At 40.0% G+C, this 12,414-nt stretch overlaps 1 long non-coding RNA gene across 1 annotated transcript; it reads right to left on the reverse strand.

Moving 5' to 3' along the window:
• Window positions 1–135: 135 nt before the first annotated feature.
• Window positions 136–7,332, reverse strand: LOC118163187. The gene is made up of 4 exons (XR_004748898.1): window positions 7,273–7,332; window positions 5,943–6,011; window positions 2,082–2,179; window positions 136–350 (listed from the first exon to the last, which is right to left on the reverse strand). It is a non-coding gene; the product is annotated as an uncharacterized LOC118163187 (long non-coding RNA).
• Window positions 7,333–12,414: the final 5,082 nt, after the last annotated feature.

Raw genomic sequence — 12,414 nt, forward strand, 5'->3', positions numbered from 1 at the left:
ATGGGTCCATGTTGAAAATTAGCAAGAGTTTTTCTATACTTAAAAAAGAAATGGAATAACAGTAGTTATGGTTTGCAGCATGCTAGAGATATCAACATGTTTTATGACCATATCTCTGTTTTATAGGTGAAGAAAAGTGAGGCATTGAAAATTTTGGTGCACTTTGTTACAACCTGAACTTGACAGACTGTTTTTGAATCCTGACTTGCCCCAAAGCTCATACTGGTAATAAAGCATGCATCTTCAGGCTGTATTTGCAGCGTGCAACACAGATGCCTGCTGACTCTGGATCATTTCAGTGGTACCCCTATGTGGGTTTTTTAAATTAATTTGCTCATTCACAGGAAGTTCTCCAGGTAAATATAGATATATATATATATATATATATAAGATCAATGTAAACACTGGAAGCAAGGATATTTTAGCAAGCAGCTGTTTTCTTTGAGTACTCTTGAAGTACAAACAAAAGTACAAAATGTTGTGGATAGTTTTGGGTTAACAAAAGCCATCAGGCTTTACAGGGAAATTGATGGAGCTCTCTGAATCTCTGTCCAGTGACTTCCTTTCTGGCATAGTCTAGGGGAAGAGATTTGATGATATCTGATGGCATCTGAATCCTGTTACCACTGGTTAAGCTCATTAACTGGATGCTGTGCAAGGCCTTAGCACTGTTTTACAGTCAGAGAGAGACGAAGACTCCTACAGAGATACTCTGGCTGACTTCCCAGGAGCAACTCGGTAGTGTAGCTGATCTCCCCCAGTACTGGCCTCTGCATTTTTCCAGCATTTTCTCTTCCCTTCCTTTCCACCGCCTACTCTTCTCAGTTTGGGTTCTGTTATCTCTATTATGTGCTCTCTCACTTTCTTGCTTTCCCCAAATGTTTATTTAGTTATAGCCTGCATTAATCAGGGAATTTCATGCATCCCTCTCTCCCCCCTTTCTTCATAGGAGCCTAAGGTGAGTGAGGGCCTCTTCAAGGACTGGATCCATCTGGTAGAGGTCTCCCCCTTCCCCGGTGGAGGAGGGATCAGTCACTTTGAATGTGAGTGCTCCCTGAGGTAGCTTACCCCAGCTGCAAAGAGAAGAGATATGGGATAAGGATGGAGGAACAGCTGCCGGAGGATTTCAGAGCACACAAACTGCATAATTCCACCAACCATGGCAGGAATCTTTTAAGAAAATTATGCGGCCTGAGGCAATATTGTCAGTCCACTACAACACCTGCTAAGGGGCTTTATGGCAGCAGTTGGGACGTTATGAATCCCATGAGCTGGGAGGTTGCAGGAAACCTTCAGAAACGGGTCTCAAGGATCCCATTGTTTTCTTAAATTTTGGAGAACCCCTATTCTGTGGCTTAGGGACCTAGTTCAACAGGTTTCAAAGTTCCCAGGGTTCTTTCATGAACCCTGGTACAGGGAATGGCATTTTTCTAATTTTGTTCCTGTTTCAAAGCATTTGGTCAAATAATTATCTAATAATAAACAATTTCTTCTCATAGAAAATACATTTCTGCTTATGGTAGACCAAAGTAGGTCCATATCAAAGATATTCTGTTGGCTCTATCTTCCCAGAAAGAAAAAGAAGAAAAAAAAAAGAAAAAAAAAAGAAAAAAAAAAAAGTAACTGCTTTAGTCATAGCCAGAGGGCTGATTTTCATTGTTGTAAGGATATCCTACAGAGACTGAGATAATTTCGTTTTGAAACATTTTTCCTCCCTTTTACCTGATTTTGCCCTTTCTCATAACGCCTGAGAAAAATCTGCTGTTATTCAGTAACCATTTTTTTTTCCACACCCTGATCATACTCCCAGAGTTGTGTTAAAAGGCCCCTGCATCTGATAGCACGTTATCAATTCTCCCCACAATCCTTGCCAAACCATTACACTGTTCTTCCTTCTTGGCACCTTCTTAAATCCCTTAAATATTCACCAAACATCCTGAAGGCAATAACCCCCCTTCTGACAAATCCCCAACAGTGTGGAGGGCTCCGTTATGCTTCCATACTACACCAGCAAACTCTTGGCATGATCTTCTAGTCACAGATTCGTGCCCCACAATAATCCAAAATGCACTGCCGCTCACACTCTGCTCTTCCAATTTCCAAGCACTCTGGGCTTCCTATGCACGGTACTTGCATTGCTCACTTCAGCGTGCAGCACATGAATTGTTTGGTGACGATCCTAAGACAAGAGAACAGACAGTAACAATTGGAAATGTTTTTAGCACAACACAGCCTCTCTATATTTTTTTTTTTACAATGGTGTAAGCATGTTTGTGATTAAGGGACAGGCTGATTCCCAAGGTATCTCTCACCCTGGGTAAATTGAGCTAATTCAATCTATATATCTATTAATCAACAGGGCTTATCAGCACTGAGTTTCCAAAATATACGAAGGGATTAGGGGTTAAGGCAGAGATACAAAAGGGTGCTCAGAAAATGCTCCTGCCACATAGTCAAGCTGAAATTTTTTGAGGTTGAAGATGTGGAAAATTCCTGCAGCTCAGCTCCAGTGTGAAAAATGTTCATTTGAGGCCTTATTCCTTAAATTATCTCTCTTCCCCAGTAAATGCTAAGCTGTGTGAAGAACTGTTAGAGCCGAGATAGGTTTGTGAGAAGGGAGAGAAGCTCTGACACAGAATTCCACTCTTCTGTGCCCCTCGCCCTGGCGCTCATCCACACAGTGTCCACGTCGTCAGTGGGCTGTGCACACAAGGAAAAATAAAAGAGGGGGATGGACGGAGGGAGGAGCCTGACCAAACAGTTACCAAGCTGCATAATTTTTCCTTACCCCATTCTAAGGACAGTGAAAGAAATACAGGAAAAGCTGCATGAAGCAGGACTGCTGTCTGGGTAAAGTTTTAGCAGTGGTTCAACGCACCAGTAGCAGCAGCTTGGCTACGGGCTCTGCTGTCCCAGCCCCTGGGGACAAGACAGACTGGAAGCAGGAGGGAGATGTTTGTATGGGTAGCTAGGAAAATAGCTCTGATTTTTTTTTTTTTCCCTTTTTTCTTGGTGGAGGCCAGTTGATGCCTTCTCATCAGCCCGTTTCTGCCCTGTAAGAATGTGGCAGAAGTGCAGCTCCTGCTGAGGTTTATTTTCTCACCCACACATTTCTGCCTGTGATGAGGACCAGAGAGAGTAATGATTTTCCTGTTAATAAAATAATTTTTTTTTTTTTTAAAGTCTACATGTAGCTATTGTGGCTAACTACTTCCACAGCCTCTAAGCCATCACCCCCATATATGAAACAAAAAAGTCTTTGAAGAAACTGAGCACACACAGGTGAAATTTAATGAAAAGCTGCAAAAGTGAAAGTCTGGAGAAATTCCTTTCTCCCCCTTCTTCCTTGGCTGTCTACTCAGTTACAAGTGATTACAGGCTTGCAGCAGAGAGGTGTTTTCATTGGGGAAAGTTCCAGCAGACTGATTGGGTGGGCCCTTGCCCTTTGAATAAATGCCAAATCCAGCAGTCTAGTAAGGAGGAAATTTTTAAAAAGTCTATCCTGCTACAAGCCTAAACCAACAAAAACTGTAGTAGACATCATGAAGGTAGAATTGACTGGCTTCATGAGGGAAGGTAGTTGCAACCAAGATTTCTCTGCACTCACCTCCTCATCCGAAAGCTCTTCTTTAGTCTGAAAGTCAAGTCTGTTTCATGGATATCTGTGTCTTTTGCATTCAGCATAGCTTTTCCCGATAGGAAATGTGTGATGGAAAGTTTGCTAGGGCTCAGAGAGACTGCATGTGGCTCCCCCTCCCTCTGCAACCTGCCAGCCCCTGCAGCTTGCCCCAGCTCTGCTCTGTGCTTCTTGCTAGGGAATGATGAAAGGAAAACACAAGTGGCTAAGTGAGCAGCAGCTGGGGAGTCTTGGAAAGGAATAGACTGATCATGTATCCAAAATATGGTAAATTGCAGTAATTAGCTACAAAATTATTTGTAATTTAAAGTAATGAATCTAGACATTCTCACAGCACCAGAAATATGCTGGAGCATCAACTGACCTGTTTCTGGTGCATTCATTATTTCAGCCTCAAAAGGGTTGTTTAGACCACAAAGCCTTCATGCCCAGTTTTTAGATTAAAAACAAACTGGTTCACTGATCTCCCTGTGCAAGTTCAGGGAGGTTGCTCTCAAAGATGATTTTCTTTTCCTTACATCTTTAAATGCAGTCACCTCTGGAAACAGGACTGCTCCATATCCTTTCAGTGCGGACGAGCACAAAGCTGACCTACACCCACAAAATTATAGGTATGGATGTATTTATAGGACTTTGTATATACCTAGGATGTGCTCTTATAAAATCTGCATTTCTCAGTTGTTTGTTCCTAGCACTTCAAATAAAGTTCATTCTGACTGAAAGAATATACTTGTTGGAATATGGGCTAAAGTAAGAAAAAAAAAATAAAAAAAAAAATAAAAAATTGTCCTACAGAATCTGCAAGTGAAATGCAAGGATGCCATGTAAGACATATATAAGAATAACCAGAGTCCCAGGACTCAGTGCTCAATTCCTGGTTGCTGGAATTGTGGTCAGTTCTGATGTTAGTTTCATTGCATTGGACTAAGAAGAAACCAGTTCTTAAAAGTAGGCAGATGTATGGTTCTCTTTTTCATCTGTTCTGGCTTCCCATTAATTTTAGTTTCTTTCTGCCAGAGAAGCTGGAGGAGAACACCTTGCTCTTAAAGTTTCCTTTAATCAGATTCAACTGCTTCTTTCAACTCTTTTGCTTTCTATTATTATTTTTTTAAAGCTCACCTAAAATCTTCATTTTTTTTAATTAAATTTCAGTGATTTAAAATTGTTCTCCATATGCAGAAAGAGAAAATTGAAAGATAGCCCTACTGAGCACCCTTTATTTCAATGGTGATAAAAGGAGTGAACCTGTCTTCTTTCCTATCTTTTGTGACTAATTACCTTATTTTTAAATCACTAAAGGAACACCTGGCCTTGCTGCAGCTGTTGTTCATCACAGCATAAATCCTTGGCTTTGACTTAGCAGGTTCACATGAGGTACACACTGTATTGCCTGGGGAGGAGCTAAGAAGTGGGAACTCTTTAAGGCTTCTGGTGAACCAAATATGAGAGATTGACCCTACTGTTACAAAGCATGCCCTGCACATGCATGAATAGTCCCACCTTGTTCCATGTGTGCAGCACATATGAAGATGGGTTGAGTGGGTGAAACAGGACCCTCACCAAACATGGAAGATAAAAGGATTGAATAAGAGGGTGCTCCCTGTCCTGCCATATTTCTGGCAAGCCTAACCACCATGCCTCACACTGCGGTCTAGTGAGCTCCAAGCAGACTGGATGGAGACTATTTGGAATTCCCACTCTATCATTTAGAAGGACTTTATTTGGCATGCTGAGGCTGAGGCTTGACCTCCTCTGGTTGATCCTAAATAACTGCCGTTACTGACAGCCACGTTGCTTCTGTTACCTCAGCTTGCATTTTTTAATTTCAGATAATTCCCTGTCATCTTCATGCCACAGATCACTGCCTTGCTTCAGCAAAGCTCTAAGGAAAGATTTTCCATGCAGTTCTCCTTGCATTAAGCCAACGTCACTTCCCTAAATTAGATGTTGGTTGGATTTTGCAGTTGGCATTGCTTTATAGGCACTGCAGCAACTTCTATACTGAACAGTCCACAATCTGCAGGAGGATAGCACTGAAGGCAGCCAGTTCTGGAACTGCTATAGGAAGCACGGCTATGCACGGTGAATGTATATAAAACAGAAGGAGAACGATCTTCTTAGGCTAAAATTAAAGTGCTTTTAAAGCTGTGAAATACAAAGCCTTTGCACAGACTTTCTAACTCCATTCCTTTGTGAAAGGCTGAACTTACAGTATAGCGAAGTCAGTGATTTTGGCAGCATTACACTTTCTACAGTTCTGCCAATAGCTGAATTTAATTACTGTTGCATTTATGGAAATACTTACCTAACTGGAGGAGCTACATATGAATTTCATCAGTTTCATATAAAATGAAGCAAATGCAGAGACATTGGCCTATAGAGAGAATACAGAGAAGTTTAAAGCAGAGTTTTGCGAAATCACTTCTAGGCTTCATTTATTTCTCTCTCCATTTCAAATGAATTTTAGCATGCCTGAAAAATGCAAGAGTGTGGCTGGGGAAAATAAAATCCTTTCTCTATCTGCAGTGAAGTCAGTGGTCCCTCCTGTACTGTAAGAGATGAAGTCACTCCAGGAGAAAAGGGTGTCAAAGTTTTCAAAAGCAACAGGGGTGAACTGCATCCCCACTCGTACAATGGCTCTGGCAAAAGTTTTGTGCAAGGAGCACTAAGAGGAGGCATCTTGCTCATTCAGCCTTAATCCAAATACCATCTGCATCATCTCATTTCCCCTCCCTTCAGAAGGTGGAATGATTTCTGCAGAGCTCCAATGTCACAGTCCTGCCACCTAGGAGAGAGAGGCTCCTTGCGACTTGGAGAAGCAGTTCCATTTCATTTAATTTCATTCGCAGTGTTAAAGAACAGCTTTAAAGAATAACATTTTGATGAAGCAAATCCTAATGAAGGCACATTTCTCTGCAGATTTAGGGTAGGGCAGATTGTACTTCCTTGACATTTCAAACCTCAGTGGAACTAAAACAGACTGAGAACACAATTAAAAATATGATTTTCATTGGTGGCTTGAATTATTATATTTATCATGGGGCAATTATTCAAGGTAGTGAGTCAATACAGAAAGTGAAGTGCTAATGTCCTAGCATTGATTTTAGCTGGATTTAAATCAGCCCTCTAAGCTAGGGCCACAGTTCATATTAGAGTGCAAGTCAGTCACTCTGGGCACTGACTGGAAAAGTGCACTTATCCTGTTGGAAGCCTGGCAAAATTTAGTCTCCCTGAAGGAGCAGAATTACTGGTGTTGGTGTAATGTTACTATAGCTTGTTTCAGTGAGCTCTTACTTAAAACATGTGAATGAAATAGTAGAAGAAAGTTACTGAGCATTATGATCAATAAAAAATGCTCTACAGCAGCAAAGGGTTAACAAAAAGATTCAAGTCAGGCTTTCAGCAACCTTTAGGAAAAGTAGTGGCCAGAAATTAATCTATCTGGATGCCATTGCACAAGAAGCGTAGAAGTAAAATAGAAAAATGTGAATCATTCTCTAGTGAGATGGAATAGCAAATTGCACAGGATGGGACTGTAAAATATGCTACTGTGATGGAAATAAAAACAAACATTTTTTACTGAATGAGTCAGGAGCTAAGTTATGATATCCAGTGTAATTTTCTTGATAAATTACAATATTTAAGATGATGCATAGGTAACAAACTGGCAAGCAAACTCTCTTTCTTTATCTTCCAGAGAAAGGAATTAAAATGTTTCCCACCCTACAATAGTGAAAAAAGTCTTGTGCTGTGGGTAGCTGTATATAGATCAATTTCAATATTTTGTTTGCTTGCTTTTTATGCATGAAGCTTTGCAAAACCATCATTAAAGAAAATAGTGCAACTTCTTACATCATTACTGTCACTTAAACACAGTCTACCACTGACTATCATTAACTTTTTTCATTACTCTGTTTTGGCTATTAACCAAAAACAAACTACTGTCATTTGCATGAACCATTGCTAGCATGATAGCAATGTTATTGTAACTAAGGATGCAAGAAATATAAGGTAGGCAGACAAAAATGGTTTTGTTAGATTAATTTATGTAGTCAGATGCAGAAGACAATGCTTTGAGTACACAAAAAAAAAAGACATAATTCAAATCACATAGTATTTTAGATGATCAGATAGCAACGATGAGCATCAAAGGGGTGGACTTAATATTTAGCCCTGCAAACAATGTTGGCACATTAAAAAAATAGGTGTGATTTGTTATATTTAAGCTGAAAATTATCATGCTTTTAACCACCACAGCAATTAAGGTAACTTTCCCTGCAGCGGCTCATACAGTGCTGTGCTCTGCACTTGTAGCTAGAACAGCAGTGGTATCACACCGGTGTTGTGTCTACTGCTGAGCAATATGGGTACAGCATCAGGACTCCCTCCAAGCCGCCCAAGAGCCAGCAGACTAGGGGTGGGCAAGAACTGGGAAGGGGACATCACCAGGGCAGCTGACCTAATCTGACCAAAGGGATATTCCATATTATATGTTGTCACACTCAGCAATAAAAGCTAGGAAAGAGGAAGGACCAGGGGGGTTCTCACGATGAAAACATCTGTCCTTCCAAACAACCACTATGCACATTGAGGCCCTGCTTCCTGGGATGTGGCCAAATATCACTCATTGATGGGAAGTAGAGAATATTTTTTTTTCTCTCTCTCTCTGTGCATCCATGGCCTGCTTTTTCACCTCTTCCTTTACTTTTTAATTAATTTATCCTTATCTCAACCCTTTAGGTGTTTTTTCTTTGTTTGCTTTCTTTTGTTTAGTTTTTTCTTTCTTTACAGTATACTTTCTTCTTCCCCTCTTCTTCTTCTGAGGGGGAGTGAGAGAGTGGTCATGGTGGAGTTCAGCTGCCCTGCAAGGTAAAACCACCACAATTATACTTCATTTTAATGGCATCATACAGCAGAAAAGCAAGGTAATTTCATTTTTAAAGATAGTCTTGTTTCTTCTTTCTCAAATCTCTGTACATAGACACAAGGCCAATCCATAGCTATGCCATGAATGACAAATCTAAAAAGTGGCAGTACATGAATGCATTGCGTCTAAAGAATGTGCAACAAGAGTCTGACACTGAAATGAAATTGTCTTCATCGGGGGGAACAGTCTCTAATTCAATAAAGGTATTTTAGAGCAGCCAGTACAGCTTTCTTTTGCAGACAGACTGGAAGCAGAGGCATTACAGAAGCATCCTTTGTCTTGCAATAATAGCCACCGAAGGAATTGATAGCAGGTACCTGGATGGGGCACCTTTACCGTTAAGGTAGTTTAAGTGCTGCTTTAAAGCTATAGGACCAAATTCACTACAAATGTTTGCTAAGCATGAGTCATCCATAGGAACTACCAGAGGTCTTCATCAACCCCAATTTCTAAGAGCTGAAGAAATGATCCACTTTAGTGGACAGGGATCTAAGACACTCTCTCCTAAAAGGTGCCTTTTCAGCTGCTAAGTTCATATGTTCATATCTGACTTCAAAAAATCTCAACAGAGATGAGTTGAACTCTGTCCTGTAGCCCAAATTTTGAATTTTGGGTGAATCACTCCGAGAATTAGTTGGTGCAACATACACTAAGAACACACTGTCTAAGAACATGAGACCTATCATTAAGCACTGAGCAGCTTGTCTTGCTATTGAACTTGTTAAAGGAGAAGCTCATTAAGAACTAGTTTGTGTGATCTCTGTCCCCAGGATCAGCTGCTGCCAGTTGGCCAGTGGCTATATTACTCAGGGATCCAGCTGGCTAGAACATACTGGCCACACTGACACTTCACAACACTTTTTCCAGGTGACCTCTAAATCTGTGTGGGACCCTTAGGGACCCAGGACTTCATTTAATATGTTTATATGGCTTTTTGGTCTCAGTGCTAGGAAGTAATGAGGAAACTTGCACCCCACCAAAGAACTGTGTTTATAGCACAATGCTATATTTTGTACATCCTCAGTCAGGACAATGCACCTGCTTTAGTTTGGCATGCAAATCAGTAATGAAACACTGGCACATGACAAAGCAGGCATCTTCCTTCTTTCATTAATTTGATAATAGTATTTAAAATGTAGAAGAAGAGATGTGAATTCCTCACACCTGCAGTCCTTGCTCCAACAGAAGCTATCACTGTATTCCACAGTGGCATATCAGCACAAGTCTCTGATTTTTCTCCTGTAACTTGTGTATCCATTTCCAGAGCTTTTATATGCATACTTAGAGGGCTGACATTCATTTCCACCAACTTTCTAATGTTCCATTAAATCTCACACTAAGGCTAGGCTGTTGCTTACCATGGCTTGCTCACGTGCCTTCTTCATCTTCTCTTCTGCTAAGTTCATATCTGAGCAGGCAAGACCTGAGAAGACTTTTATTCAGCAATGGATGTTCAGCATCAGAAAACTGGAGTATATTCCCTTCAATTTTGTACAACCAGGAAAAAAAAATCCCAGGTTTAAATACAGAGGTTTGAGTGGCACGTCAGCATTCTCTGGAGACTTCACTAAAAACAATGATCAAAATGTATTTTCAGCATTGCTTTTAAGAGAAAAAGAGTGTGAGTTTAGGGCGGAAAGGACTGAGACAGCTGCTGGACTAGTTTCAGGCTGGCAATACAGAAGCATAACTAAAAACAGAAGTCACAGGATCTGGGGAAGGAAAAATGTACAAGAAAAAACAGAAGAAGCTGCCTACCAAACACCCTGAGAGCAGAGAAATCCTTACGCTTATTACTAAGGTGTATTTTTTCATATAGCTCTTGGTAACACTGAAATTCACAGTGTAAGCATCAGAAAAATATATTTATGTTAGAGTGTTGTTTTCTTGGGAATGGAAGGGGTTTTAAAGACATCTCACCTATTGCAATTCTGGTTCCCAGGTGATGAGTAGGGCACTAATGTATAAAGGGTCTCTCAAAGTAGAGAGTGCTACTGATTGTGTCAACATTTTGGGAGAAATGTCCTTATGCAGAAGAGATTTAACAGCCCTTCAGCAAGAGGGGATCAGGCCCTTCAGTCCTGCTGCTGAAGATGCAAATCATGCTGAAGTCTTACAATGAAAAAGTAAACCCTACCTTCTGCAGGTCACAGAAAACGAGGTTGCCCAGAGCCATCTAGAAACATCCAGTGACTGCAGGGGATTTCATTTTCTTTGCCAGAAAGGGCTTCATCTCACCTAACCACGGTGTACCATTATTCAGCTATTATTTCCAAAACAAAAATTAAGTGGTAGCACAGGTGGGAATTCAATCCCCTTTTCATGGACACTCCTTTCCACATTTACTATTTAAATTGAAGAATAAACAACTGTTGCTTTGTTGGCTTGAAAATGTCAGCTGTTTTCTTAATCTTAGAAACAATGACCATTAAGGGGGTACGGAGAAACAAGAATGACCCTGAGTAATATTCACGGTGAGGAAGCTGTAGATTAGAACTGAAAGCTTTGCAAAGTGTTCACAGGATTCATAGCTGCACAAGAAATGCCTGTCTCCTAAGGGACTACAGGTGTTCTTGCCTGACATGGGAATGTCCCCCAAAATCTCATACTAATCATGTGTGATGAAGGAAATTCAAGGTATTCTTGAATTCTCCCCATTTTTTCAATGTTTCTAATCTTCTGAATTTTAAATGGGGGAGAGAGTTTTATTCTAATTCTTTAAAACTGGAAGTATTTTTATGCAGCAATCCAATGAAGCAAGGTTTATAGAGGAGTTAAAAATAAATAAATAAATAAATAAAAACATAGATTATGGTATAATAGATGTTTTTCTCCAGAAACATCTGCAGAACACCCACCCCACATGACTCTGCTAAGGAAAGCAGCTCCTGTACTGAATTTTCAGGTTTTTTTGGTTGCAGTATCTCCAGTGAAAAAATCTTTCTGTATGTCAAAAACAATATTGCTGACAAGTGCATATGTGATAACTGTAACGTCTTAAGAAAAAAATAATACTGTTTTTTCTTTTTTTTTTCATTGATGAAAAATGTTCCATATTCACCTTGTGAGGTTTTCAGATGGCAGTCTTGTTTGAACTATAATTCTGTGATATCAATTAACGTTACTGAAAGAAGACTAGTTTTTGAGACCTTTATTGTAACCTAGTCAGATCCATCTTCAGCAGTTTCTTCTTCAGCTGTGTTGCATGGAGTTTCACAAATGCTGCAGATCTCCGTAAGTCTCACTGTAATAACATGTTCCAGGTAATTGTTGGTCTCTTGGAATGCATTTGCCTCTACTTCACGCCATAATTAAAGGAATCACATAAACTTTGGAACAGTCTTTGGAAATCTGAAAATAGGAGTTTAATTTACAAATGCAAGGGTGGAATAGGAAATGACAGAGCCAAAATCAGCACACAGCCATGCTCATTTGCAATACATTTAACAAGACATCCCTTTTGTTTTGGCCACCAAAACTTATCCAAGGCATTTTTTATATATACTGTGTAGTGAGAACAACAGCAGGTCCTCTTTAAAAGAGCAGAGTAAATTCATTATCAAGACAGAATGATATTACTTGAAACTAAATGAAAGGCTTCCTTCAAAAATCAAGAGAGAAAATTGTCATAGGGAAAACAAGTTATTCAAGAAAAGGCATTTTCTTATAGCTGTTCAGCATTTTTTTGCTCATGAAGTCCACATCTAAAACTAGGGTGTCTTGTTTTAAACAAAAAAAAAATGCCTCTAGGGGTGTGAAAGGATTTTGCTGCACTGAGAGTTCACAAAAATAACTCTGACTTAGTGCACATGCACAGAGGTCCAATGGGAGATGAGAGATTCATCAGGAA

This window comes from Oxyura jamaicensis, chromosome 2, assembly GCF_011077185.1.
Source record: "Oxyura jamaicensis isolate SHBP4307 breed ruddy duck chromosome 2, BPBGC_Ojam_1.0, whole genome shotgun sequence".
NCBI lineage: Eukaryota > Metazoa > Chordata > Aves > Anseriformes > Anatidae > Oxyura > Oxyura jamaicensis.